The 11,623-nt window shown below is 46.7% G+C and overlaps 1 pseudogene across 1 annotated transcript in view; it reads right to left on the reverse strand.

The window, feature by feature from the left end:
• LOC306874314 (dynein axonemal heavy chain 6-like) overlaps positions 1 to 11,623 on the reverse strand; it is an 84,606-nt pseudogene that overhangs the window by 53,337 nt on the left and 19,646 nt on the right. Inside the window, exons 29-32 of the transcript in view lie at positions 10,417 to 10,558; positions 9,833 to 10,000; positions 2,155 to 2,303; positions 298 to 403 (exon numbers count right to left, since the gene is read on the reverse strand). The product of the transcript in view is annotated as a dynein axonemal heavy chain 6-like (transcript). The remainder of the gene's footprint in view (positions 1 to 297; positions 404 to 2,154; positions 2,304 to 9,832; positions 10,001 to 10,416; positions 10,559 to 11,623) is intronic.

Raw genomic sequence — 11,623 nt, forward strand, 5'->3', positions numbered from 1 at the left:
AAACCCCACAATACAATTACAAAAAATTGACCTAAAATTAAAATGAAACGGAAAATATATTTAAAAAAAAATTGATTCAAAATATTAATAAACACTTTAATAGCTTCTCAATGATACTAAAAACACTGCTAGCAATAACCCTGACAGAAAACATTCTGCATGACATTTTTTTTTATACAAACTTTATTTCTATACTGATTTACATATAAGGACATCCCTAAAATTAGGTGTTGGGAAGTTTTGTCAGATTTAACTCACATGTGACACTGAAGACTGAAAATTCAGCTTTGATATCACAGGAACAAATGCATCATCTTTAAAGAACTTGGGCAGGTTTGAGTCTCGCAGAGCTCTGATCAGCACAACATCCTCGCTCAAGTGAGGGTTTTCTCTTTTTAATGACCTGCACACGCACACACATAATACATAATATATTAAAGGTTGTTCAGAAAATGTGAGCATGAACACACAACCAGCAGCACAAAAAAATTGGACTTGTTCAGTATTTCACACTGAATACACACAGGTAATCACGCAACAGATCTGACTATAGATGGAGTTCACAAATCAAACAAGAATTTTACATTTTCTAAAGAAAATGGGAGTGATGCTCTGTGAGTGCACTGTGTGAGTGCTTTTAGTGCAATGCTATGTGGTTGCTAGGGTGGAAAATATGAGGTAAGTGGTGCTTGCCTGTCACAATATTAGGATGTTGGAGGTGGTTTAGCTAGGGTGGTCGCTTAGGCATTTCTAGATGGTTGCTATGTGGCTGCTTCCTGGCTTAAGGTTTTTTTTTCACACATTATAATGTCCATCATCAGTAAATCATAGGCCTGATCCCATCTCTCAACAACCAGCACAATGTTTATTAAAGTGTTATTATTGCCTTGGTAAGCACCACTAATTAGTACTGTGTGAATCATAAAGACTATTAAACAACCTGTATTAACTTCATATCAGTACATTACACAAAACAATAGTGCTCACATTTACTCTCTTTTAAACACTTGCCTATAGTTGTTCATATATTCTTGTAAATAGTTCAGTAGCCTAAATCACACTGATTTAAAGACATACCTTTTAAATCACTGAATCACACAATGAAATAAAGGGACACTAAAGTGAATTTATGCTGCATATAAAACCTGAGTACTAATAAAATGTGCCAGTGACATGATGCTGACACACACACACACTTAAGTAAATACAAGTGAGGTCCAGCTGTACAGCCACTGATCTAAGACCAGGGCTACTGAAGATGACAGTCGTACCAAATGGACCTAAATTATCTGCTTAGAGGTTTCTTACACAGCTGTATTTTATCGGTCTTTACTCCAAAGGCAACACCAAGTGGCTCATTCATGACAGTGACTGAGCATGTGCAAATTAATTCTCAATCCAATACCGACTTGTTTATAAATCAAAGATCATAAACATGTTAGAAGACCCTAAATAAAGACTGTAGGACTGTTTTATGTAATTTATACAATACCATTCAAGAGTTTGGTATCAGTAAGATTTTTTTTTAAGAAATTAATTGTTTTATTCAGCAAGCTGCATTAAATTAATGAAAAGTGACAAAATATTTATATGAAAAAAATGCTGTTATTTTAAACTTTTTATTTATCAAAGAATCCTAAAAAAGCACTATGTTATCCACAAAACATATTAAGCGGCACTGTTTTCAACATTAGTAACCATTTGAAATGTTTATTGAGCCCCATATCAGCAATTCGAATGATTTCTGAAGGATCATGTGACAGTGAAGAATAATAGTTTCTGAAAATTCTAATTTGCTATCACAGAAATAAAATACATTTCAAAATATTTGGAAATAGAAAAGTTGTTTTCAATTGTAATGATATTTCACAATATGAATACTATTATTTTTGATTGAATAAATGCAGCCTTGGTAATACTTCTTTCAAAAATATTTTTTACAAATTATACCGACCCCAAAATCTTTAATGGTATGAATGAATGAATGAATGAATGAGGCATTTATATAGGGCTTTATTGTGTATTGCTGTACACCCAAAGCGCTTTACAGTCATGAGGAGGGTCTCTCCTCAAACACCAACAGTAGTGGTAGTGTATGTTAGACTGACAGAGAATCGTTGAGTAATGTGAAAATGTGCTTGTGCTCTGTCTCACCCTGCCATGACCAGCACAGATTTGACAGCTCTCATGCCAAAGTCATAGTGATCCTGCTGAGAGAGCTGCTCACTGCAGAGCTTGTACATCTGAGTCATTTTTCTTGCAAGAGTCTTACTAGACTCAAAGCCCTCCGAGTAAAGGATCGCCTACAGGGAGAGAGAGGTTTTAAGGTTAAAGACATTGTAGAACTACTTGGGCTGCCAGATAAGACATGCTAATATTGAAAGACTTAATAGGACCCATGTAACTCAACTTTAACAGTTCCCTTCCAGGAACTTCGAGCTGCGTCGAAACGCATATGGGAACGCCTTCAGCCTGACCAGGCTCTGAATATGATGTGTAATCAGTCAAACAAGGGCGAGGCGTCACGGGCGGGGTGACGTCACGACCAGGAAGCATATAAGCACGTGTGGCGGAGCCGGCTTCAGCTTTTTGTCATTCAGCGAAGCGCTCTGTGTGTGTCAGTCTTATTTACTGTTGTTTGTCCTAGTTTTAAGTGGAAAGCATTCAGTATCATGCCAAAGCCAAGGGCAAGCTCAGGGGTGAAGCTTTCAGACCACGTTCTGAGTCGTGTGTGCATCCTTGCCCTCGCTATATCACGAGCGAGGACACACACGATTTGTGCGTGGTCTGCCTGGGTGCGGAGCACGCAGAATCGGTCTCCGCACCCGGAGGGCTCTCTTCGAGAAGGGAGCCTTCGCGAGCTCCCCACGCGGTGCCGGTCCCGCTGCTGCCGAGGCAGAGCGGCGGCTGCACTCGTGGGGCTCGCAGGCTGATCTGGCTGGCGAGTGTGAGACGGCATGTCCTTATCTCCTCCCGTATCCGCCAGATCTGGCGCCCCGTCTCTCGGTGTGGAAGCTGTCTCTTCCCCCGAGACGAGGGCTCAATGCTTCGTCTCTCTTCCTCTGAGGAGGTTGATGTGACAAGCGTTCACGAGGTTTCGCCGCCTCTGTCACCCCAATATGATATAACTATGAGCTTTGTAAGCTGCAGTGTTTGCACAAGCATAAAATGAATAAAGCCGGTCCCGCTTCTGCCTTTAATCAGAGAGAAAAAAAGGCAGAGCGGCGGCTGCGCTCGCGGGGCTTGCAGAGAGAAAAAAAAAAGAGAAAAAGGCTGATCTGGCTGGCGAGAGTCAGACGGGCATGTCCCTATCTCCTCCCGTGCCTGATCTGGCGCCCCGTCTCTCGGTTTGGAAGCGGTCTCTTCCCCCCGAGACGAGGGCTCAACGCTTCGTCTCTCTTCCTCCGAGGAGGTTGATGTGACGAGCGTTGACGAGGTTTCGCCGCCTCTCTCGCCCCAGAGAGCTACTTCTACACAGGAGCCTTCCGTTTTCCCCGATCTCCTCACCGAGGTGTCGAGATCGCGGGTGAAGTCTTTTCGTCCCGGCCATTCGTTCCCGCGGGAACTGAATGAGCGCGGGTATGGGGCGATGCCGCGGGTTGAACAGACGCTTGCGAGCTATCTGTCTCCCTCTACGGCATCGCCTTTGAAGGCTCCTGCTCTGCTTACAACATCTTTGGTGGGCAGAGGGTATGCACGCGCGCAAAAGGTCCTGACGGGCGAGCCCCAAGACCGCGGAGGGCGACCCCTACTGGGGTGGAGTGGCTTGCACCGCGGCACTCGGTGACCACTTCACCTCGGTGCCCTCCAGGGACTTGTCTGCTGACCCTGCCGCTGTTCCAGGGCACAGCCGGTCCCAGCGAGTATATTTCTCAGGTTTGTCCGCCCGGCAGCGCGGAGCCGAGAAACTCGCCTCAGCCGCCAGATTACGCGTCTCATTCCGGTGCGCCGCATCGAGACAGCGGTCTGGCCGCTTCTCTGAACCCAGAGGTCAGTCTCGAGAGACTGATTCCCTTAGAAGATCATTGGGCAGCGAGCTGCCGAATGTGTCTCTTTGGGTCCTGCCTTGCAGGGTCTGGTTCGTTCAGAGGTCCTGACGGGTAAGCCCCAGGACTACGGAGGACGACCCCTACTGGGGTGGAGCGGCTTACACCGCGGCACACGGTGACCGTCTCCCCTCGGTGCCCTCCGGGGATTTGTCTGTCAACCCTGCAGTTCCAGGGCACAGCAGGTCCCAGCGAGTATTACTCTCAGGTTTTTCCGCCTGTGATTTCAGCGGGCCTGAGAAACTCGCCTCGGCCGCCAGATTACGCGTCTCCTGCCGGTGCGACGCAGCGAGGCAGCGGTCTGGCCGCTTCTCTAACACCAGAGGTCAGTCTCGAGAGACTGATTCCCTTAGTAGATCGTTTGGCAGCCTGGCAGCAACTGCCGAATGTGTCTCTTTGGGTCCTGCGGACGGTAGAGGCTGGCTATTCCATCCAGTTCGATGGGCCACCTCCGCTGTTCAACGGGGTCTGTGTGACTACGGTCCGCCCCGAGCAGGCTCTGGTCTTGGAACAGGAAGTCGATACTTTGCTGAGGAAGGAAGCCATCGAGTTGGTTCCTCCTCACGAAGTCCACGCCGGCTGCTACAGCCTGAACTTCATTGTTCCAAAGAAGGATGGGGGGCTGAGGCCCATACTGGATTTGAGTCTTCTGAACCGCTCAGCCAGAAAGCTGAAGTTCAAGATGCTCACTGTCAGGCAGATCGTGTCTCAAATCAGGTCCGAGGACTGATTTGTCACGACAGACCTCAAAGATGTCTATTTCCATGTACCCATCCTTCCCTCTCACAGGGAATTCCTGAGGTTCGCTTTCGGGGGCAAAGCGTATCAGTATCGGGTTCTTCCCCTCGGCCTAGCACTCTCACCCCGCACTTTCACCAAGTGTGTGGATGCGACACTGGTCCCGTTGCGACTGCAGGGCATCCGCATACTCAATTATATCGACGATTGGTCGATCCTCGCTCAATTAGAGCGGGCGGCGATTCTGCATCAAGGTGTCGTTCTCGCCCACATGAAAGATTTGGGGGGTTAAGACTAAATGCCAAGGAAAGTGTGCTTTCTCCAGCTCAGAGAACCACTTATCCAGGTGTAGTGTGGGATTCGACCACGATGCAGGCTCGTTTGACCCCTGCTCGGATCGAGTCGATCCTCACGGCAGTCGAGAGAGTGTGAGAAGGCCAGCCATTCACTGTCAAGCAGTTTCAGAGACTGCTTGGGCTCATGGCAGCTGCGTCCAGCGTGATTCCTTCTGGCCTGCTGTACATGAGGGCCCTACAGTGGTGGCTCAAGACCAAGGGGGTCTCCCTGAGGGGAGACTCACTCCGCGCTGTCAAAGTGTCACGCCGCTGTCCGTGCCTTAGACATGTGGAGGAATCCTTGGTTCTTGTCCCGGGGGCTGGGAGCTCCTTGTCGCCGCGTCTTGCTAGCGACGGACGCTTCCCTCACCGGTTGGGGTGCGGTCATGAGTGGCCACCCTGCCCGCGGTCTGTGGAGTGGTCGCCACCTGACGTGGCATATCAACCAGCTAGAGATCCTAGCTGTGTTCCGTGCGCTCAAGCACTTCCTCCCAGACCTAAGAGATCACCACGTTCTGGTGCGCACCGATAGCACGGCAGTGGTTTCTTACAGCAACCACCAAGGAGGTCTGCGGTCGCGCCCCTTGTATAAGCTGACACACCAGATCCTTGTGTGGTCCCAGGGCAAGCTCCTATCACTGAGAGCTGTGCACATTCCTGAGCATCTTTATGTGGGAGCAGGCGTCCTGTCGAGACAGGGACCGAGGCCCGGGGTATGGATGCCTTGAGGGGTGAAGCAGATGTGGAAGGTTTTGGCCAGGCACAGGTGGACCTCTTCACCACTCGAGAGTCAGTGCAATGTCCCCTCAGGTTCCTCCAGCTCCTCCGGGACTGGACGCTATGGTACAGACGTGGCCGAGGCTCTGTCTGTACGCCTTCCCCCCGATCGCTCTGCTCCCTGGAGTTCTGGCGAGAGTGCGCCGGGACGAGGTCAGTTTACTGTTAGTAGCACCGTTCTGGCTGGGCCGAGTATGGTTCTCGGACCTGATATCTCTCCTCGACGGCACTCCGTGGGAAGTGCCCGTCAGGAGGGACCTCCTCTCACAGGCCGGGGGCACCGAGGTGCACCCTCGCCCGGAGTGATGGAAGCTGTTGGTGTGACCCCTGAGGGGGCACAGCTCATAGCTTCTGGTCTGTCAACCGAGGTTGTCGAGACCATCCTCCAATCCAGAGCTCCCTCTACGAGGAAACTGTACGCCTTGAAGTGGAGGCTCTTCACTTATTGGTGCGGGGACCGCCAGCTCGACCCAGTCAACTGCCCCATTGGTGCAGTACTGGAGTTCCTGCAGGCCCGTTTCTCCGCAGGGGTAACCCATTACACTGTTAAGGTCTATGTGGCAGCTATTTCGTCATACCACGCCCTTACCGGTGGCCAGTCAGTGGGTAGACACCCCCTGGTTACACGTTTCCTCCACGGTGCGCTGAGGCTGAGGCCTCCGGTACGATCTCGTCCCTACGTGGGATCTGGCTGTGGTTCTGGAGGCTCTGTGCAATGCACCTTTCGAGCCCATTCAGGAGATAACTGAGAGACTCCTCACTATCAAGACCGTTTTCTTATTGGCTATCACCTCTCCGAGGAGGGTGAGTGACCTTCAGGCCCTGACTACGGCCTCTATTCACTTTGCGCCCGGTTCGGCGAAAGTATTCCTCTACCCCCGCGTGGGGTATGTTCCGAAGGTCCCATCGGTCGTTCCACAGCCGGTCGTACTGCAGGCCTTCTGTCCTCCTCCCTTCGGGGAGCCAGACCAGGAGAAGCACAACCGTATGTGTCCAGTGCGAGCACTAGACGCATACATCCACAGGTCCTCCCTGTGGAGAAAGTCGGACCAGCTGCCTGTGTGCTATGGTCTGCCTAGGAGGGGTCTTCCTGCTACGAAGCCCTCCTCTTAGTAGGTGAATTGTGGGTGCCATGGCTTTGGCATACGAGGCCTCTGAGCTCCCCCCGCCGGTGGGAGTCAGAGCGCACTCAACCCGAGGTGTGGCGGCCTCCAAGGCCTTCTGTGTTCCATGCAGGACATCTGCAACGCAGCTGGGTGGTCCACGCCCCTGACTTTCGTTAGGTTCTATGACCTCGACATCCGAGCCACTTCCGGCTCCTCTGTCCTTTCGTCCTGACACCAGGCAGGGACTTGTCAGTCTGGCGGCGTTGGTATCTCGTTCCCATATGCGTTTCGACGCAGCTCGAAGGGAACGTCTGGAAGGGAACGTCTCAGGTTACGTATGTAACCATGGTTCCCTGAAGGGAACGAGACGCTGCGTCGCGTTGCCACACTTCCGGCATCCCTGCCAGCGCTTGCTTCATGACTTGAAGCTGAAGCCGGCTCCGCCGCACGTGCTTATATGCTTCCTGGTCGTGACGTCACCCCGCCCGTGACGCCTCGCCCTTGTTTGACTGATTACACATCATATTCAGAGCCTGGTCACGCTGAAGGCGTTCCCATATGCGTTTCGACGCAGCGTCTCGTTCCCTTCAGGGAACCATGGTTACATACGTAACCTGAGACGTTATCCTCTAAAGCTGTGATTCCCAAACCACTTTGCACTGTGGGATAGTGTAGTGTTTGGGGGCTACATGGGACTTCCCTAGTTCCCTAAAATTTTTTTTGCTTTGGATGAAATCTGGTGAACTGATACATCTACTAATAGTTGTTATCATTATTTAATTTTATTAAATAATTAAATATAAAAATAAATTAATATGGGTGCCAAAGTGAGGGGGATTTTAGGGAATTGAGAAAAATATATAAGATTTGTATTATATATATATACAGTGGTGTGAAAAAGTGTTGGCCGCCTTCCTGATTTTTTATTTTTTTGCATGTTTGTTAAACTTTAATGTTTCAGATCATCAAACAAATTTAAATACTAATCAAGGATAACAAGTAAACACAACATGCAGTTTTTAAATGAAGGGGTTTTTTTATGAAGGGAAAACAAAATCCAAACCCACATTGCCCTGTGTGAAATGGTGAAAACATGGAACAGTGGTGAACCTTCCCAGGAGTGACCAGCCATCTAAAATTACCCCAAGAGCGCAGCGACGACTCATCAAAGAGGTCCCCCCACCCCACAGCAACATCTAAAGAACTGCAGGCCTCACCTGCCTCAGTTAAGGTCAGTGTTCATGACTCCACCATAAGAAAGAGACTGGGCAAAAATTGCCTGCATGGCATAGTTCCAAGACGAAAACCGCTGCTGAGCAAAAAGAACATAAAGGCTCGTCTCAGTTTTGCCAGAAAACATCTTGATGATCCCCAAGACTTTTGGGAAAATACTCTGTGGACTGACGAGACAAAAGTTGAACTTTTTGGAAGGTGTGTGTCCCATTACATCTGGCGTAAAAGTAACACAACATTTCAGAAAAAGAACATCATACCAGCAGTAAAATATGGTGGTGGTGGTAGTGTGATGGTCTGGGGCTGTTTTGCTGCTTCAGGACCGGGGAAGACTTGCTGTGATAAATGGAACCATGAATTCAGCTGTCTACCAAAAAGTCCTGAAGGACAATGTCCGGCCATCTGTTCGTGACCTCAAGCTGAAGCGAACTTGGGTTCTGCAGCAGGACAATGATCCAAAACACACCAGCAAATTCACCTCTGAATAGCTGAAGAAAAACAAAATGAAGACTTTGGAGTGGCCTAGTCAAAGTGCTGACCTGAATCCTATTGAGATGCTGTGGCATGACCTAAGGCAGAAGGATCCTAAAGGCAGTTCATGTTCGAAAACCCTCCAATGTGGCTGAATTACAACAATTCTGCCAAGATGAGTGGGCCAAAATTCCTCCACAGCGCTGTAACAGACTCATTGCAAGTTATCGCAAACGCTTGATTGCAGTTGTTGCTGCTAAAGGTGGCCCAACCAGTTATTAGGTTTAGGGGGCAAGCACTTTTTCACACATGTGGGTTTGAATTTTGTTTTCCCTTCATAATAAAAAACTTCATTCAAAAACTGCATGTTGTGTTTACTTGTGTTATCTTTGATTTAAATTTGTTTGATCTGAAACATTAAAGTGTGACATGCAAAAAAAAAACAAAATTAGGAAGGAGGCCAACTTTTTTTCACACTACTGTATGTATATATATATTATAAACGTGTATATATATATATATATATATATATATACACACACACACACACACAACTTAATTGGCCGAAAGTAAACATTGCATTGTATATAATGCAATTTTACTTTCGACCAATTAAGTAGTATCTTTGGCCCTTCATAGTAAAAGGTTTGGGCACCTCTGCTATAAATGAGCTAAATTATTAAATTATGTTATCATTTTACACAGGAAACAAAGTGTGTGTTGAAGTAAAAGTAAATTTTCCAACCAATCAATTGTAGAAATTTACAAACAGAAAATCACAGTAGTAGAACACCAGGTTCCACTGCCCTGCATTTCATTGTTAGTAAAAGGTCTGGGTACCTATGCTCTACATGCTCCTAATAATTAAATCATTTTGTCATTTTACACAGGAAATATAGTGTGTGTTAAAAAGTATATTTAGCAAACAGTCAATTGTTCAAATTCAAAAACAGGAATTTGGTGGTAGGACACCAGTTTCCTTGTAGTAACACACACACATGAACAAACAAAAGCTTTTAATGATTACACGCATTAGGTGAGCAGCAACATCTCTGACCCCTCTACTTCTCGCCTAGTGTGATTTATCATCATTACTGGGATCAGACCAGGTTGTTTAATCACACACCTCAGCGATAAGAGTGTAGTTGTGCAGCATCATGGCTATGGGTCTGAAAAGGGCTTTCAGGTTGTCAGGGAGTTCAGTTCTGCCAGCGTAACCGGGGTTCATAGTGATGAAAGCAGCACAGGTCATCACCAATTTTATCTCTCTCCCCTCAAACATGAACCGAGGTAGCTGCCGAACACAAACACAATCTAGACACATGCAGTTGCACATAATTCCTGTATAAATTATCACAATTCTGAGATTGTACATGCATACAGTAGTCGGGAAGTCGTGGCCTAATGGTTAGAGAGCTGGACTTGTAATCCAAAGATTGAGGGTTCGAGTCTCCGGCCGGCAGGAATTGTGGGGTGGGGGGTGAATGTCCAGCGCTCTCTCCACCCTCAATAACACAACTGAGGTGCCCTTGAGCAAGGCACCGAACCCCCACTGCTCCGGGTGTATGTTCACAGTGTGTGTGTGTTCACTGCTGTGTGTGTGCACGTTGGATGGGTTAAATGCAGAGCACGAATTCCGAGTATGGGTCACCATACTTGGCTGAATGTCACTTCACTTCACATACAGTATGTGAGTGTGTACGTGCATACCCTGGCTGCCTTGGCGTTTCTGATAGTGATGAGCTGTTGAGCGATGACTGACAGCACCTCGATGTTAATGCGATTGAACTCAAAGCAGCACCAGGCACCAGGCACCAGACTGAGCCAAACCGCTGAAGAACGTCCCCATCATCTGAACACACAAATGCAATATACTGTAACACTTGTAGCAAACTGAAACCGAACCCTCCAAATGCATAAAATGTAAATATAGTAGTATATAGCATATAATAAAACAGAGCTATATATATATATTATTTGAACTATAACACTGCCACAGCGTGAATATTAACATATTCTTATATTAACTATATCGACTTTTTTACAACTTAAAGCTAATGCATAAGTGTCTTTTGCATTGTTTGCAGAGTCTCATGCATGACACAATGTTCTAAAAATGTGGCATTCAAGTTAAAAATACTTCAACTTTAAAAGAAAAAAAAAAGTTTGACTGATGTTTGGCCATTTCAAGTTTATCGTCATGCCTGTTTGGTCAACCTATAGTATCCCAAATGTGTCGATTCCAAAATCAAGTGACAGCCATGTCAATGATTAATGCAAATAATGTAAGTAGATAGACATTGACAATTACCCTACATATTGCATTATACAAATGTACATATAATCTACTTTCAGGAAATTAAATTATACATTTAATCATACATATTGGCCTCTGGTCACTCTGCTCCTTAAATACTGACATAATGTAGGCCACTGAAATACCCACACTAATGGATGAAACCCATACTGATGGACCATTAATTGGATGAAATACACGAGTTGGACACAATAATGCCAACACCCATAGGGGTTAATATCATTTGTGTAGGCTACAGTGAAAAAACTAAAGTTGTAATTTTCTTTTATCTTTCACGGTCTACATTCTATAGGTTGTGTATCAGTATATTACATGTGTTCTGTGAAATGGGTGACTTGTCAGACTTTCAAAATGGACAAATCATGGGAGCCCATTTAGGAGGCGCATTTGTATTAACCTTATAATTGTTGGTGTTGAACAACAGTCTTTACTATTATTACTGTACACAAAGCATGACAAGACTTTGTTAGTGAAGAAAATAGTGGGAGAAGAAGACCAAAAGTGAATGATCAAATACTAAGGAGAATTGTATCCAAACAACACAGAACTGCTGCAGCAAAGGTGACAGCAAACCTCAATATTTACTGTACCCTGAATACC

Source organism: Barbus barbus (genome assembly GCF_936440315.1).
Source record: "Barbus barbus genome assembly, chromosome: 8".
NCBI classification, from domain to species: Eukaryota; Metazoa; Chordata; class Actinopteri; order Cypriniformes; family Cyprinidae; genus Barbus; species Barbus barbus.